Source organism: Lissotriton vulgaris, chromosome 1_1 (assembly GCF_964263255.1).
Source record: "Lissotriton vulgaris chromosome 1_1, aLisVul1.2, whole genome shotgun sequence".
Taxonomy (NCBI): domain Eukaryota; kingdom Metazoa; phylum Chordata; class Amphibia; order Caudata; family Salamandridae; genus Lissotriton; species Lissotriton vulgaris.
The window spans coordinates 806,930,311-806,945,089 of record NC_141685.1 but is presented as its reverse complement, the minus strand read 5'-3'; the positions used below and the strand labels follow the sequence as shown (position 1 = coordinate 806,945,089).

Below are 14,779 nucleotides of genomic sequence, written 5' to 3'. Positions count from 1 at the left end.
TCGTCAGCGGGGAGAGGGGTACACAGTGTGCTTGGCTGACCCCCCACTGGACCTTCTGTCCCCTCGTTGCTAATCCGATCTCGCCCAGAACCTGCATTAGGCTGACCACATGTGGCATGTGGGACCGGTATGGGCTCCACAGACTGGGGCACCAGCCCCTCAGGGGCAGGCACTCTGGCCCCATCTGTCCCATCCCCTTTGCTAGGTAGAGGTGCTCCACCTTTCCTAGGTCTTATCCTTTTAGGCACTGGGGGAAAAGCTGCTTTAGAGGCTACCCCAGTCCACCTGGGCCTATCCTATGCCCACTCCTGACCATCAACCTTATCCTTTAAAGCGGCTAAAGCCTGCCCAATATCATCAACTTTCTTCACCATGGACTCCATTGCCCCCATTTTACGCATCATCGTCGCCATAAAAATATCCATGCGTGAACGCTGTTTGTCCGCTTCACCTTAGGGGACATTTTTATATCCACCCCCAATACACTGAACCACAATACCACAGTAAACTAGCAACTGGAAGCAGGTTCCTTCAATACACTGTCCCACCTAATGGAGTAACCGTTTATTAGGGCACGCAACACCACCCTCCAAAAACACCAGTCCCACAATGGTGCACACCCAAAAAGCCCACTGCGCTCCGGTCTGGGACACTGCCCGGACCCTTACCTTTTAGATGTAGCAGCCCCCTGGCCGGCCCCAACACCCACGCCACCAGAGCCACGTCCACCAGCTAGTCTAGAGGGTTGGGTGAGTATTCTCCAACCTGCATGCTCCTGGTAACGATGGAAGTGCAGGCTTGCCTTTACTGTCTCTAGGCAAAAGAATTCCCTGTATCCTCAGCTCACACAAAATCTTGGAAGACTGCAAAGGCTACCTCCAGTGCCTGATGCCAGACCCACCAGTCCCTGAGTTGGGTAGACAAAACCCAAAGGCTCCTGCTCCTTCGGTGTGCACAACACATCTGAAAGAGACACGTTAGTGATAGATTCCTTTTTTTTAAATAAAATTTTATTACATAAAAAAACACAATCATCCACAGCCTCACACCTACAACCCTGGGGCCGGCGGTTTAACAGCAGTAGATACTTTACACAGCTTCGAAGTCAACATCCCAAAGAGAGCAGGCAGCGTCACGAGTGTACCGCGTACCTTATGCTTCATATCAATTGTAGCTTGATGCACCCAAAAGCAAACAGCCTAAATAAGGACATTGTGTACTTCAGTCAGGAATCGATAAAGTTTGTTAAAACCCAGCGGTTGTAGTAGCAGACTGTGACCAATCTACATTGTGTCCCTTCTTCCCTTGTCTCCAGTCCCTTTAGATCTCCCAGCCTAATCAGCTGCGCTCACCGTAAAAATATGCGTCCCTCTAAACTCACAGTGAAGAGAGCCCCTTGGCCAACATACTGCTAACCGCAATTTGGTAAACTGAGGTGTTTAACACCTGCATCAGGTTCCGCCGTCTCCACATCTCCAGGCTCCCCGGCTAGTGCTAGATTCCTTACCTTCGAATATCCCAATGTGTCAGACTGGATCCGGAAAGTTTTTCATCAGAAGTACCCCTGCACGTCAGTAGGTGGCGTTGTGCTACTCCGCGTCTGTCGCTGGCGTCTGAAGCGCTGAGATGATGTCACAGAGACTACTTAGGAGCCACCCATGCGCGCTGACGTCAGTTCTTTTTTTTTCCATGCCAGCAAGCGCAGATCCAGTTAGAGCACATACCCTAATCACTTTTTGACTAACTTTTTGAGACTTTTTGTCTCTACTTCTTTTGAGTCTTTGACTCCTGGTGCCACGTAGGGATTCCTGGGTTTAAATCTACTCCCGGTCATGTTCCGACTGTCTGGCCATGGCTCCGAAGGCTTTGAGGGAGTGGACCCGAAAGCTGCTGGAAGCCAGGCAGTTGTCTCCATGCCGCTCGAGGTCCAGGGGTCGCTCGAGGGACGGACCGCGGAGCCATCACCATCGCTCCTCGGGGTCAAAGTCTTCACCCTCGGAATCGGGTAAGAGACTTCACAAGAAAAAGTCGAAGAAGCGTGTTCGCTCTCCGACGTCCCCCCGTCGATCTTCGGATGCGGAGGCCAGGGGTTCATCCCCCGCGGCTCCGTTGGAGCTTGAGTCCTGCGGCCTACCCACCTTATCCGGGTCTGTCGGCGACTTCGGCCCAGGTGCAAGAGTTTCTTGCCGCCATGGAACGCCTTTTCAGGCCTAGGGCTTCTGCCAGCACGCCTTCGGGCCCCGCGGTCCCTATTGAGGGCCCTTGCTTGCCACCGGCTTCGCTGTTAGTGCCGATCTCGGGTCCGGCCCGCAAGGTCCTCCATCGCAGCGCTGGCCCCGGCACCTCAGGGTCCTCCGCCGGCAGCTCCGGCCCCAGCGCCCCCTGTGGCTCTGTTCCTGGCGCCGCCATGGGTTCCGTTCGTTCCACCTCCGCCTTTGCCCGAATTTCTGGGGAATTTTGCTCCGGCTTGGAACCCTATTTGGGACATGGAGCCAGATCGGCGCTGACCGGCGCCGTTGGAGCATTTGTTATCCCCTGTGCCTCCCCCGCCACAGCTGCCTGTACCACAGGCTGTGGAGGAGGGGGATGACTGGGAGGGGTCCCCTCTTGCACGGCAGTGGGAGTCTGAACATGAGTGGACAGGGAGAACTCGGAGGACGCAGGTGGCCTTGACCTCTCCTCCGAGCCTGGATTTATGTCTCCTCCCCAATCATGGAGGAGGGCGCCACGTATACTATGGTGCTCCGTAGAGCAGCTGAGGCCCTTGACCTGGATCTGCCTACTGTCACTCACAAGACCAACCTCCTTACTGAGGTGCTTCAGCTGGCGGCAAGTTCTGTGGTACCTCTGTTCCTGTTTAATGAGGCCTTGACAGATGTTTTGATGGGCACCTGGTCAAGGCCAGCCACAGGGGTTCCTGTGGATAAGAACGTGGCCAGGCGCCATCGCCCGGCACCGGGTGACCCTGCCTTTCTGACAAATCATCTGACTCCGGAGAGCCTGGTCATTCAGGCTTCTACGTCCCAAAGTGAGTTCCCTGCCACCACGCCGGATAAGGAATCGAAAAAGCTGGAGCAGTTTGTCAAGAGGTTACTTTCCTCTGCCAGCTTGGGGCTGCGGTCAGTCAACACTGCATGCCTTTTAGGCCGCTACTCTCATGCTGCGTGTGACACAGTGGCGCAAACACTGCCCGTTTCCGAAAGAGATTCGGGCTGTACTTTCCCAAGCTGTTGCGGAGGGGAAGAATGCCGCAAAGTTCACCATTCGGTGTGGGCTGGACATCGCGGACTCTTTAGGGAGAGCGATCTTCTCAACAGTGGCCCTGTGTCGCCATGCCTAGCTGCGATCCACTGGGTTTTCGGGGGATGTCCAGAGTTCCCTCTGGACATGCCTTTTGATGGTACTCGCCTGTTTGGCGATAAGGCAGACAGCGCGATGGAGCATTTCAAAGACTCTCGGGCTACGGCCAAGTCCTTAGGTCTCTCCACCACACTCCCGCCACGTCTACCTTTCGTTTCTTTCATGGCCACGGAAGAGGTGTCCCTACACATTCGTTCAGCCAGAAGCCTGCGCAGAACCAAACTCAGTGCGGCCACAGGCGTGGAGGCCGCCGTGGCGGCACAGGGGGCCATCAGGCAGGTCAGTCCACCTCTGCTCCCGCAGCATCCGCCTCAAAGCTTTCCTAGTCCGAGCTTTGGGGTGCACCCCATGACTGTGGGTGGCAGGATTCAACATCACCTCCCCCACTGGCGTTCTGTAACTTCGGACAGGTGGGTGCTGGAAATTGTCCTAAGGGGTTACTCCCTCCTCTTCGAGTCTGCCCCCCAGCCATGCCACCTCAGTTCCACCGCATGTTGGGGGATCACTTTGCGCTTCTCCAGCAGGAAGTCCCGGCACTCCTGGCCAAGGGGGCCATCGAGCGCGTTCCTGGGCCAGATGTAGGACATGGTTGTTATTCCCACTACTTTCTGGTCCCCAAGAAGGACAAAGGGGGCCTGCGCCCCATCTTGGTCCTCAGGAGCGTCAATCGCTTCCTCCGGAAGGAGAAGTTCAAGATGCTGACTCTGGCTTAGGTCTTGGCTGCACTCGACTTTGACGACTGGAAGGTAGCATTGGACTAGCAGGAAGCTTATTTTCACATCCCGTTCCTGCCGGCCCACCGGCGTTACCTGCGGTTCATGGTAGGCCAAGAGCTTTTTCAGTTTGCCGTACTCCCCTTCGGCCTTACCAGCGCCCCTCAGGTGTTCACTAAAGTGATGGCGGTGGTCACAGCTCATCTGCGCAGGTAAGGGGTGTCAGTCTTCCCGTACCTCGACGACTGGTTGTTTTTTTAAAAAAAAAAATCTTTATTAAGAGGATATATGAATTTATGGTAATCAGTGCATATCATTCTCATTACATAAGTCACTTATTTTCAGTATATGGTCGCACTGACAGGACATACACATTCTCATTTTCCGTTTTCCGTTAGTTACTATAACATCTAAACTGAGATCCCCCCACCCTCGCCCTCCCCCCTCCAGGCACTCCTACTCACATTCATACCAGCTCGTGGTGTCGGACATTCTTGCACGTGTACATGGCGTGTGGTGCAGTAGCCCTGCTATAGGCGCACTAGGGGAATGCGGGTTAGACCCTATCGTGTTAGAGCCGTCTGTGGCTGTGCACCTGTATATACGTGCGGCGGGTCCCCCTTATTGGCGAACGCCGCATAAGTGTCATCCTATGATTTGGAACTACCTTCATTCCTGGTGTCCTAGATCTATGGTGTGTTCTGAGTCTGAATCGTTCCCCGACTCAAAGGTCCCCAGTAGAGCATTCCAGTCTAGGGAGATGGGATGTTTCCTAAGCCTCCTGCGTTCCTCGCGCTGCAACGCCACACTTTCAGCCTTCCCCCACCTCACCAACTCCGCCCTCCACATCTCAAGGTCTGGTGGTTTGGGTGACTTCCACCTCATGGTGATCGCACGCTTCGCTAAGATCATGGCTAAGTCTGTGAACCGTGTACCTACGCTCTTTCTCCGCTCCACAGGCTCGACGACAGGTTGTTAAAGGCGTGCTAGCCCCAGACAATCGTCACCCACCTTCAGACTACGGCCGACCTCCTGAATTTGCTGAGGTTCTCCATCAACGTGCCGAAGTTGCATCTGGGGTCTCTCTCAGAAGTTCCCCTTCATCGGAGCGGTTCTGGATTTGACGCAGTTTCGGGTTTATCCTACCGAGCAGCAAGTCCGGGATATTCCGGCTATGTTTCCGATCTTTCAGCCTCTGACCCGGGTTCCAGTCAGGATGACCCTCCGGCTCTTGGGCCTGATGGCCTCCTGCATCCTACTGGTGCAACATTCCAGATGACATATGTGGGCTCTGCAGTGGGACCTGAAGTTTCAGTGGGCACAGCATCACGGCAACCTGTCCGATCATGTCCAGATCTCGGAGGGCACTGCATGACAATTGCAGTGGTGGCTCAAGAATCGTGATTGGGTCAATGGCAGATCCCTCTCCTTTCCCCAACCGGAGCACACACTGGTGACGGATGGGTTCCTCCTGGGATGGGGAGGCCACTTGGGAGAGGTGGAGATCAGAGGCCTCTGGTCTCCGGCGGAGTCCCGGCTCCATATCAACCATCTGAACTTGCGGGCGAACCGACTTTCACTGAAGGCATTCCTTCCCTCTGTCCGGGGAAGTGTAGTGCGGGTGTTCACGGACAACACCACCGCCATGTGGTATTGCATCAAACAGGGCGTGGTGGGGTCGTGGACCCCATGTCAGGAGGCTCTGCGCCTCTGGACATGGCTGGAACATCAAGGCATTACCTTGGTGGTTCAACACCTGGCAGGTTCTCTGATTGCCAGGGCGGAAGAACTCAGCCGCCGGTGCTGGATGGATCACGAATGGCGTCTGAATTCAGACATTGCGCAAGGTCTCTTTCAGTAGTGAGGAGAGCCTTGGTTAGATCTATTTGCCACCGAAGAGAACGCGCAAGGTCATCAGTTTTGCACGTTGGAATTTCCAAGGCCGCACTTTCTCTGCGACGCTTTTCATCTCAAGTGGAGTTGTGGTCTGTTGTATGCCTTTCCGCCTATACCACTTCTGCCTAGAGTGCTAAAAAAGATTTGGCGCGACCGGGCCCAAGTCATCCTTGTGGCTCCGGATTGGGCACGAAGATACTGGTATCCCGAGCTACTCAGCATGGCGATCGATCCCCCGATCCGACTGCCTCTTCGGGAGGATCTTCTATCGCAGCAGCAGGGGATGGTCCTCCACCTGAACCTGTCCAGCCTCCACCTCCATGCGTGGAGATTGAGCAGTGACAGCTGACAGCTTTTGATCTTCTGCCTCGAGTCTGTGATATCATTTTGGCAGCCAGGCGTCCCTCCACTAAGACGGTATACACCTGCAGGTGGAACAAATTTGTGGCATGGTGCACAGCACAGGCTGTGGATCCCCTCTCTGCCCCTCTTTCTGAGGTCCTTCTGTTACTTCCATCCTTGGCCCAGCAGGGTTCTGCTCTGGGCACTATCAAAGGTTATCTTTCAGCCATCTCCGCCTTTCTACGGCTTCCAGATCAGCCTTCTCTTTGTAAGTCCCAGGTGGTTAACAGTTTTCTCAAAGGCATTAAACACACATTTCTTCCTGTGCCTTTAATAATGCCTCAGTGGGACTTAAATCTTGTCTTGACTTATCTAATGTGCGCTCCCTTTGAGCCTCTTCATAATTGTCCTTTAAGTCTTCTCACTCTAAATACGGCTTTCCTGGTAGCTATCACCTCTGCCAGAAGTGAGTGACCTCCAGGCTCTTTCTTTTAAACCTCCTTTCCTTTCTATTCATCAGGACAAGGTGGTCTTTACTGCCAAAGGTTGTCACCCCCTTACAAATTGGCCAGACCATCACTTTGCCCACCTTCTTTCTGTCTCCACATCCTTCAAAAGAGGAAGAGAGGCTCCACCGTCTGGACCCAAAACGTGCGCTCTCGTTCTATCTTAAGCGAGCACACCAGTTCCGGGTGGATGACCAGATCTTTGTTGGCTTTGTGGGCGCCAAACAAGGTTGGGCCGTGCACAAACGGACCATCTCTCGATGGGTCGTTCTGTGCATCAAAGTATGTTACTCATTGGCTAAGAAGAAGCCTCCTGTCGAGTTGCATGCCCATTTTACTAGGGCAACGGCAGCCACTACTGCCTTGGGGACACAGCGTTCTCTTGCAGGACATTTATCAGGCAGCTACGTGGACTTCGCTGCACATGTTTACCAAGCATTACTGCCTTGACAGTCAAGTCCGGAGAGACAGCTTCTTTGGCCGTTCAGTTCTCCGTGACTTTCTGGTATAATCTTGTTCGCAGACCCACCACCTGGGTTGGTATTGCTGGGGTATCTATTCCAAGGTAATGAATCTGTCTCTAGCGTCTCTCAGATGCACAAGTTACTACTTGTGTAACAATATATCTGTAAGAGACATTAGTTAGTGGTAGATTCCTTACCACCCCACCCATCCTACCTGTTCTGCGAACTGATTTCTAGGGTTAAGGTCATCCCTTTTGGGGCCCTAGTTTCATGGAACCAGTGGTCAGTTTCTTGCATGGCTCTGCGTTCCTGGCGCGGAAAGTCGTGTACAGAACTGACGTCAGCGAGCATGGGTGGCGCCTAAGTAGTCTCTGTGACGTCATCTCGGCGTTTACGACTCCAGCGACGGACTCGTAGCCGCATAACGCCATCTTCCGACGCGCAGGGGTACTGCTGACGAAAAACTTTCCGGATCCAGTCTGACACCTGGGGATATTCTAAGGTAAGGAATCTATCACTAACTAATGTCTCTTACAGATATATCGTTACACAAGTAGTAACTTGTGCTTCATGCAATGAGGAGAAAAAGAAATCCAAACTGCACTGCAAAAGTTCCTGGGGCACACCCAGCAATAGCCCGGTCACCTTGTGTACCCAGCCTACAGCAACCAGCACCAGCGCTCAATGTATTGCCCCCAAAACACTCCCCAAAAACAATTGTGGGCAAAGGAAAAAGAAAGCAGAGCACTCCCCCACGCTCTGGTTCCTAAACGCTGCACCTCGCCGGCAAGCAAAAAACCTTAAAGCGTCCTCCTCGATCACCCTGGGACAAAGTAGCGGAAGCGGAGCACTCCCCCGCGCTCCGGTTTCTGAGCACTCTCCAGCTGGTAAAAACTTAGCACGCTCTTCAGGACGATCCCTGCAGCCCTCTGAGTAATCCCTGTAGCGGAGAAAAGTTAAGAAAATTGCCCGTTAACCGCGTGCCCCCATCTGCTCCCTGCCAGCAAGAAATCTTTGCGGGCTGTTCGATGATCAGCTCACACACCCTGCAGCGGAGAGAAAGCAAGAAAAAGATTTGTTGGGGCCTCTGACTGAGGCCCTTCCCAGACACGCAACCTGTAGGCTGGGGAGCGGCGGAAAAGAGACCGTCCACTCAGCTCCCCAGCCTTTTAAGCCCTGGGTCAGGCAAGCCGGTTCTGACCAGCCTGCCCGACGTTGGTCAGACGCGTGAACAGTAAGCACTTGTAAGTGCCTCCCGTTCACGCCCAGACAGCCAATCGTGGATGGGCCTCAGGGGAGGCAGGGCGCCACGTCACTTTTGTGTGCGGCGCTCCCTGCCTTCCCCTGGGTGCGGGGGCCCGGCGCAACCTCCATACTGGCAGCGTGCCCGAGCTGTGCCTGCCTTTCAATGATGGCAATGGGTGGTGGCAGTCTATCATTGAAGGTCAGCCATTTTTCTGTACTTACGGGAGATCTACAGACCACAGTGTGCATCTTCCATGTCCAGACCTTTTCTTTACCTTTGGGAATGTACTAATATGGCTGAGATTCTGCTTGAGGAATGTATGCTAGTGGTAGAGTGATTTTCCAATAGAGATCTACCCAATCATAGAGTCTGCAGCACTGCTCTGTTTTCAAAGTGGGTGGTGGGCCAAAGTTTGAAACAGAGCTACTGCCTTGTGCAGCCGCTTCGAAGTGGATAAGTATTACCGAAAGACCTAGAGGGAGTTCGTGAAATTGCAAATAAATATAGTTTCAAGATGTAGGCCCTTTTTGATTACTGATGCTGTAAATCTCTTTGTAGCGTCAGGGTCTAAGGATACCCATGCAGGGGCTTAACACAGGCCCGTTCAGCCCCTGGGGCCAGGGGGGCCCCCAGTCCTCCGTGGAGCAACCACCCAGCCCCGCGTCAATGAATATCTAAGAGATATGGGGGAATCAGGCCCCTCATCATATTTTGCAGGGGGGGGCATCATTTTGCTTTATGGCACTGTACCCAAGCACATCAAAGTCGTGAAATGAGGCGCATACCAGGTTTGGTTGTTCGGTTCTCCTGTTCCGGACTATGAAGTTCTGTTGGGGTACAAGGAAAACCCTCAGTCACAATCACTAGAGCTCAATCCAAACCTTCTTAGAAATAGTGAAGCAGCAATGGCACTAGACCATGGACTTTGTATGTGGAAATACGATCCGACATTAATAGGGAATCACCCCGATAGAAGATATTGAGGCTTTGCGAGAGAAGAATATATAAGAGGATCTTCTAAAATGTACGGAGAGAAAATAAAAATGTCACTTATGTATAGAATCAAAAACTATTTCAAGGAAGACAAACCCATTAAAACTAGGGAGGAAATTCTTATCCCACCACCTAAAACTCCTGCCTCATTTATGATGGAAAGAGGCTACCATACCTGTGTATGGTTAGAAAATCGTATTGAGTATACAAAAAGTAAGGGAATACTAGCTTTCCCAGAAAATGGTACGTTCAATGGGAGAATTCTTCAGAATTTAAGGATGAGGATGAATGAATTAGACCCCAAAACCAGACTAACATAGTATGAAGTTTTAGAAGAATGGGAAACAGAGGCATTTGAACAAGACAGATCTAGAAGAACTAGGAGTTATAGAGGATTCTATCCTAAACAAGTGTGTGAATCAAATGAAAATCAGATGAAACAATGGAGACAGGCAATGGTTACAGAAGGACTGTATCCTGTATTAATATTAGAAGAAGAGTTGGGAGGCAAGTGTACAAGAAAAACTAAACATTTAACAATGACAGGTTGTGGGGAATTGGAAGATGAGTTTATGGAAGATATCCTAACAAAGAATCCTCTGCCATATCAGGAGGGACCTAGTAAAACCACTCCAAGTTCACCCACTTAAGAAACACCATTCCAAATCCAAATAACTGACTAACCTATCCACCACTTAAAATGTACTTGCATGTTTCACTATACTAATTCAACACTAATCCTCTATGGGTCCCGGAATAGCGTGCTACTCGCCGAAAAAGCGCTTCGACGCCTCGTCAGGGGTAGTAAGCGCCATATAAATGCAAATACAATACAATACAATAAATGCGCTAACTTTGAAGTCAGAGAAAGAAAAGTAAACAGGAAGGAACGCACCGCCTGACATTTGACCTTAGTCTTTGAATGCACAGAGAATGTGACTTGATAAGAACAAGATTCATAGGCCTCTTTACAGACAAGGTGAACTTGAAAGAATACTGCAAATAAGGTTTGGGAAAGGGAGGGTATGAACTCAAGCTGAATAGCCTTAAACAAATAAAGCCAGCAAAAGGAAAGCAAGAAAATGTGAGTTACAAAACCAATGGCAAGCAAAAGGCAGAATGCATTCTAGGTCAACTTTCTGAATGTCTCCGAGATGTCTTTAGCAAACCAGACAGCTGTGCCCTTTGGTAGGCTGCGACTTTAAAACACTAAAGGACCCTTACATCTGACTCAATCCCCCAATGAGCCTATGGTATTGAGACAAACAATCCTGACCCTACCAGTCCTTGTTGTATCCTATATCTGGATGCAATGACAAACAGCAAAACACAAGTCGGACTGTACACCATGCTAAGCACAGATTTTTAGCTTATATATTTTTAAGCCACTCCCTTATTTACATTCACCACGCCCCTTTGAGAGACACACACACACACACACACACACACACACACACACACAGTTTTTTCATCTAACTCAAGGGCCTGGTTTTACCCACTGCTATGCTTCAAGGTACTTATGTTTCTTCTACGGTGTGGCTACGCATTAAACCATTGTAAATTGTAACTAGTCCAGATTTTCTTGAGCGCTGGAGCTGTGGGCTATGCTGAGTCTGCCCATAGGGTTACCCTGCCTCCCATTCAATTTCAAGCAGCAGCTGGTGAGCCTTGTAATGAAATGGCCTTTGGAGCATTAGCAATTTGTAGATTCCGTTAATCCAAGAGCTCATACCTCTAATTGGACATTGATTTTTATTGATTTATTGTGTTTTTTTGTTACAACTTGCTATCAGGAATGGGTTGCTCTCAGGTCATGGGGTCCAACGAAAGCTGGCTGACCAAGAAAATCTAAAAGAGGCCTTCCGGTCTCATCAGTATAACCACCGTCCCCCCCAAAAGGGAGAGGGCAGCACGGAGAACAACAGTCTGATCCACGCCCAACCCTGGATTTCAAAACCCAGACGACATTCATGCGCAGATACGGTTTCACCAAACTCAGTGCATTGGTGGACATTAGAACTTTCCAGCAGCTATGCTCACGAGCGGCTAAGTGGCTATTCTCACAAACGAATACTTAACAAAACAAAGACATATATACCTAGCGCGCATTAATGCAACTAGGCACTACATAAAACATACGAAATAAGTAAACGTAGAAATGAATAGTTATGATCTTCATTTTCACAATTATTATGCTGCTGCTAGCGGATAGGCCGTCGCTCTCGAATCTTGTTGATGGTTTTCTGACCACACCTGAAGGCTCCGCACTCAGTCGCGTACGTAGCACGGTGTCTCCGGAAGGGGCGGGTCCAGTGTTTTTCCACTCGGCCTGACCGCGAGGACGCAATAGCTGTCAGCTCGGCCGGCACGTGCCACCGGGCCTGGAATGCCATGGTACTTCCCGGCAGGAACGAATGCGCATTCGGCCATGTCTGGATTATGGATTTTGTTCGAGCGTCCAAGCCCCATTAGCCATAGGGTCGGGGGTGGTGGGGCAGAGGTCAGCAGGCAGGGTCACTGCAAATACCAACCCCCCAGAGCGCTTCTGCTCATAAGACTAATTGCTTTTTGTAAATCAGTGCAATTAACGAGAATGGATTTAAAGGGGACTCGCTGCCCTGAGCCTGTATTGCAGATGCCAAGACTCCTTGGAGTCCGCAGTCTATGGAGGCAGTCTCCCCTCGTACGGCCAACTCAGAGCTGGATCTCACGTGCTCTGTTAACATCTTTATTTAAAGTACAGCACTTCTTTTGTGCACCTTACAACTAAGTCATCTTTTAATATCGAATTGATCTGAAACCGGAATTTCTGTCCAATTCGATTAAAACTCATCTGGACAAACCTAGCGTAATTTATAGATTTACAGAATTCGGAATTCATATGCAGAAATTGGTGAGGTAACACCTATATTTGTGTCATTCCCTATTCCTCAGGGGGCCGACATGTGGTAATTGCTTTATCACAGAATTACTACTGCACACAAGACCTGTAATGCCGGCTGCAGTATTACTCTACAGAAATTACTATGGATCGCCTAATGAGGCCTTAGTGTGCTTGGTAGCATGCTTTTAAATATATAACCCATAGGTAATCTGCAGCTCTATGCGTACGTTTCTTTGTGTTCTGAGATGAGATTTAGTATGTGTGCACTTTAGTTTTTCTAAATCTGTGTGCCTTGTACAGCCACTGAAACTTCCATTAGCTTCAGTATCCTGAAAAGTTTTTTTAAAAAAAGAATCTCCTGAGGTACATCTTGCAAACTCCACGTTTACCTTCCAATAATACTAATAAAAATTGTATGTATGTTTTTATGTCAACCGAAGTGTCCCGGCGCTGAAGTCTATCTACAGTGATCAAAACATAAAACTGCCCAGAGGTGTAGGAGAAAAGTCTATTTGAATAACCCTGTTTTTACAAAACACCATTTCAGTCTCTGCCTGTTTCAAGGGAACATGGGAGTGAATTCCACAGCTTGAATGTGAAAAAGCTAAAAGGAATTACCCCGTATGCCAACTTTCTTTACAGCGGGGACATGAGCCAACAGGGCCCCGGATGACCCGAGATGCCTGCAAGGTAAATATGGCTTAAAGGAAGGGTGCAAGTAGCGGGCCCTGTAACCGTAGCGCAAAGCCGTAAAGAAAAAACACTTCTTCACAGGGAGCCAGTACAATTTATAAAGTGCAGGGCCCATTGAGGCCCGTCTTCGAACATTCAGCAGCAGTCGAGCTGCTGAGTTCTGTACGCGCTAAAATCTCATCAGGCAGGATGGAGAAACTCCCAAGTATAGAATGTTGCATTAGTCCAGCCTGGAAAAAATAACTCCCTGGACTATTGTTTTCTTGGCAGTTTGCCCACCAAGGCTGTAATCTGGCTATTGAATATAAGGTTTTCATCGGCCCAAATGCCTAGGTTTTTAACCTTGGTCTCTGGCGAAGGAAGAGACCCAAGCACGTATGGCTGCCAGCAGAGGTGCAACTAGAGCCAAATTTCGGGAGGGGCTAAGAAAAAGTTTCAGGGGGGGCTGAAACTTTAAGCAATAGGCAGAGTGGCGCTGCAGTGGCTGGTAGAAGGGGTGAAACAACCACAAAGCCTCATTAACATGAAAATGGTCTTTAAAGACCTGTGAAGTGCTCGGGTGCGGCTGTGTGTGCCCGGGAAGCCGTCTCATCCCGGGCTGCCACACACGACACAATATTGCCTCTCCATGACCTCTCTAGTAGGAGGCTGGGGGATATGGTGTCGAAGGCCACACTCAGATCTAACATTAGCAGTGCATGGGTATCACCTCTCTCCAGAATCTGCCAAATAGACTCTAAGTCAAGCAGCAAAGCCGAAAACTCCACGCTTACCTTTCATTTGCGGCCAGCAGTCATGTCATGGCCACCGCCCAGCACTCTATTATTAATCTTTTGCAATTAAACATGGCAGAGTTTCAGAATGCTGCAAGTATTGTCGGAAATGCCCATGAGCCATCAATATTAGATTGTAACATTTGATGTCTTCCAGATTTATTCTTTTAATTTTCTTTCCTAACCGATGAGCACCACATTAATTTTGCCACTCTTAGCCAGTAGCAGGTAGCAGCTTTAGGTAAAGACATAGAAGCATTAATATACTGATTAAGTACATTTTGTAACTTTTTTTGCAATTGAAAAAATATTTTCCTCTTAAATATAATTGCTGGCACCTTTATATAGTAAAAGCAAGCCCTCCCATTGTCTCTGTCATATCTGGCTTATTCAGATCTAGTTGTTAATCTCCTGGACATTGTCTGTTCCCAGTGCTGAGAATCCACATTCACAAAGTGGATGCGCTTCTTCTGGGATAGGTTCCACTTTGCACGTGGATGCTACCTTTTTTGGGGAGTTGTAATCTGATCAAAGGTTTTCGATTGCAAACTACTGATCAATGGCATTGTGATAAGAAAAGAAAGGGCTGCCACGTGCACTCCCCTTGCTCCACCCGAATCTCAATCAGTTGCAAGAGGTCCTTCACAAGTCAGAGAAACATTTCCAACTTGCAACTTACCTTTTGTACATTGTGACTTATCATTTTGTATTTGTTAACATTATGATTTTGCAAATGGCAGGTTTTACAAGTCTGAGGACATCGGGCCCACAGAGTCTTAAAAACCCTTATTTAATGAGACTTGTCCTTGGTAGACAGAGGCATCCTGCAGTCAAGATAACCCCTCTCTCCAAATGACTTCCTCATCCATTTGAGGTGACTAACTTAACTCTTGAGAAAAAGACTTTACA

The 14,779-nt window shown here is 49.7% G+C and overlaps 1 protein-coding gene across 1 annotated transcript in view; it reads left to right on the top strand.

Moving 5' to 3' along the window:
• The window catches only part of LOC147747918 (rab GTPase-activating protein 1-like), a 1,062,456-nt gene that overhangs the window by 635,291 nt on the left and 412,386 nt on the right, over positions 1–14,779 (top strand). The window lies entirely within an intron of this gene.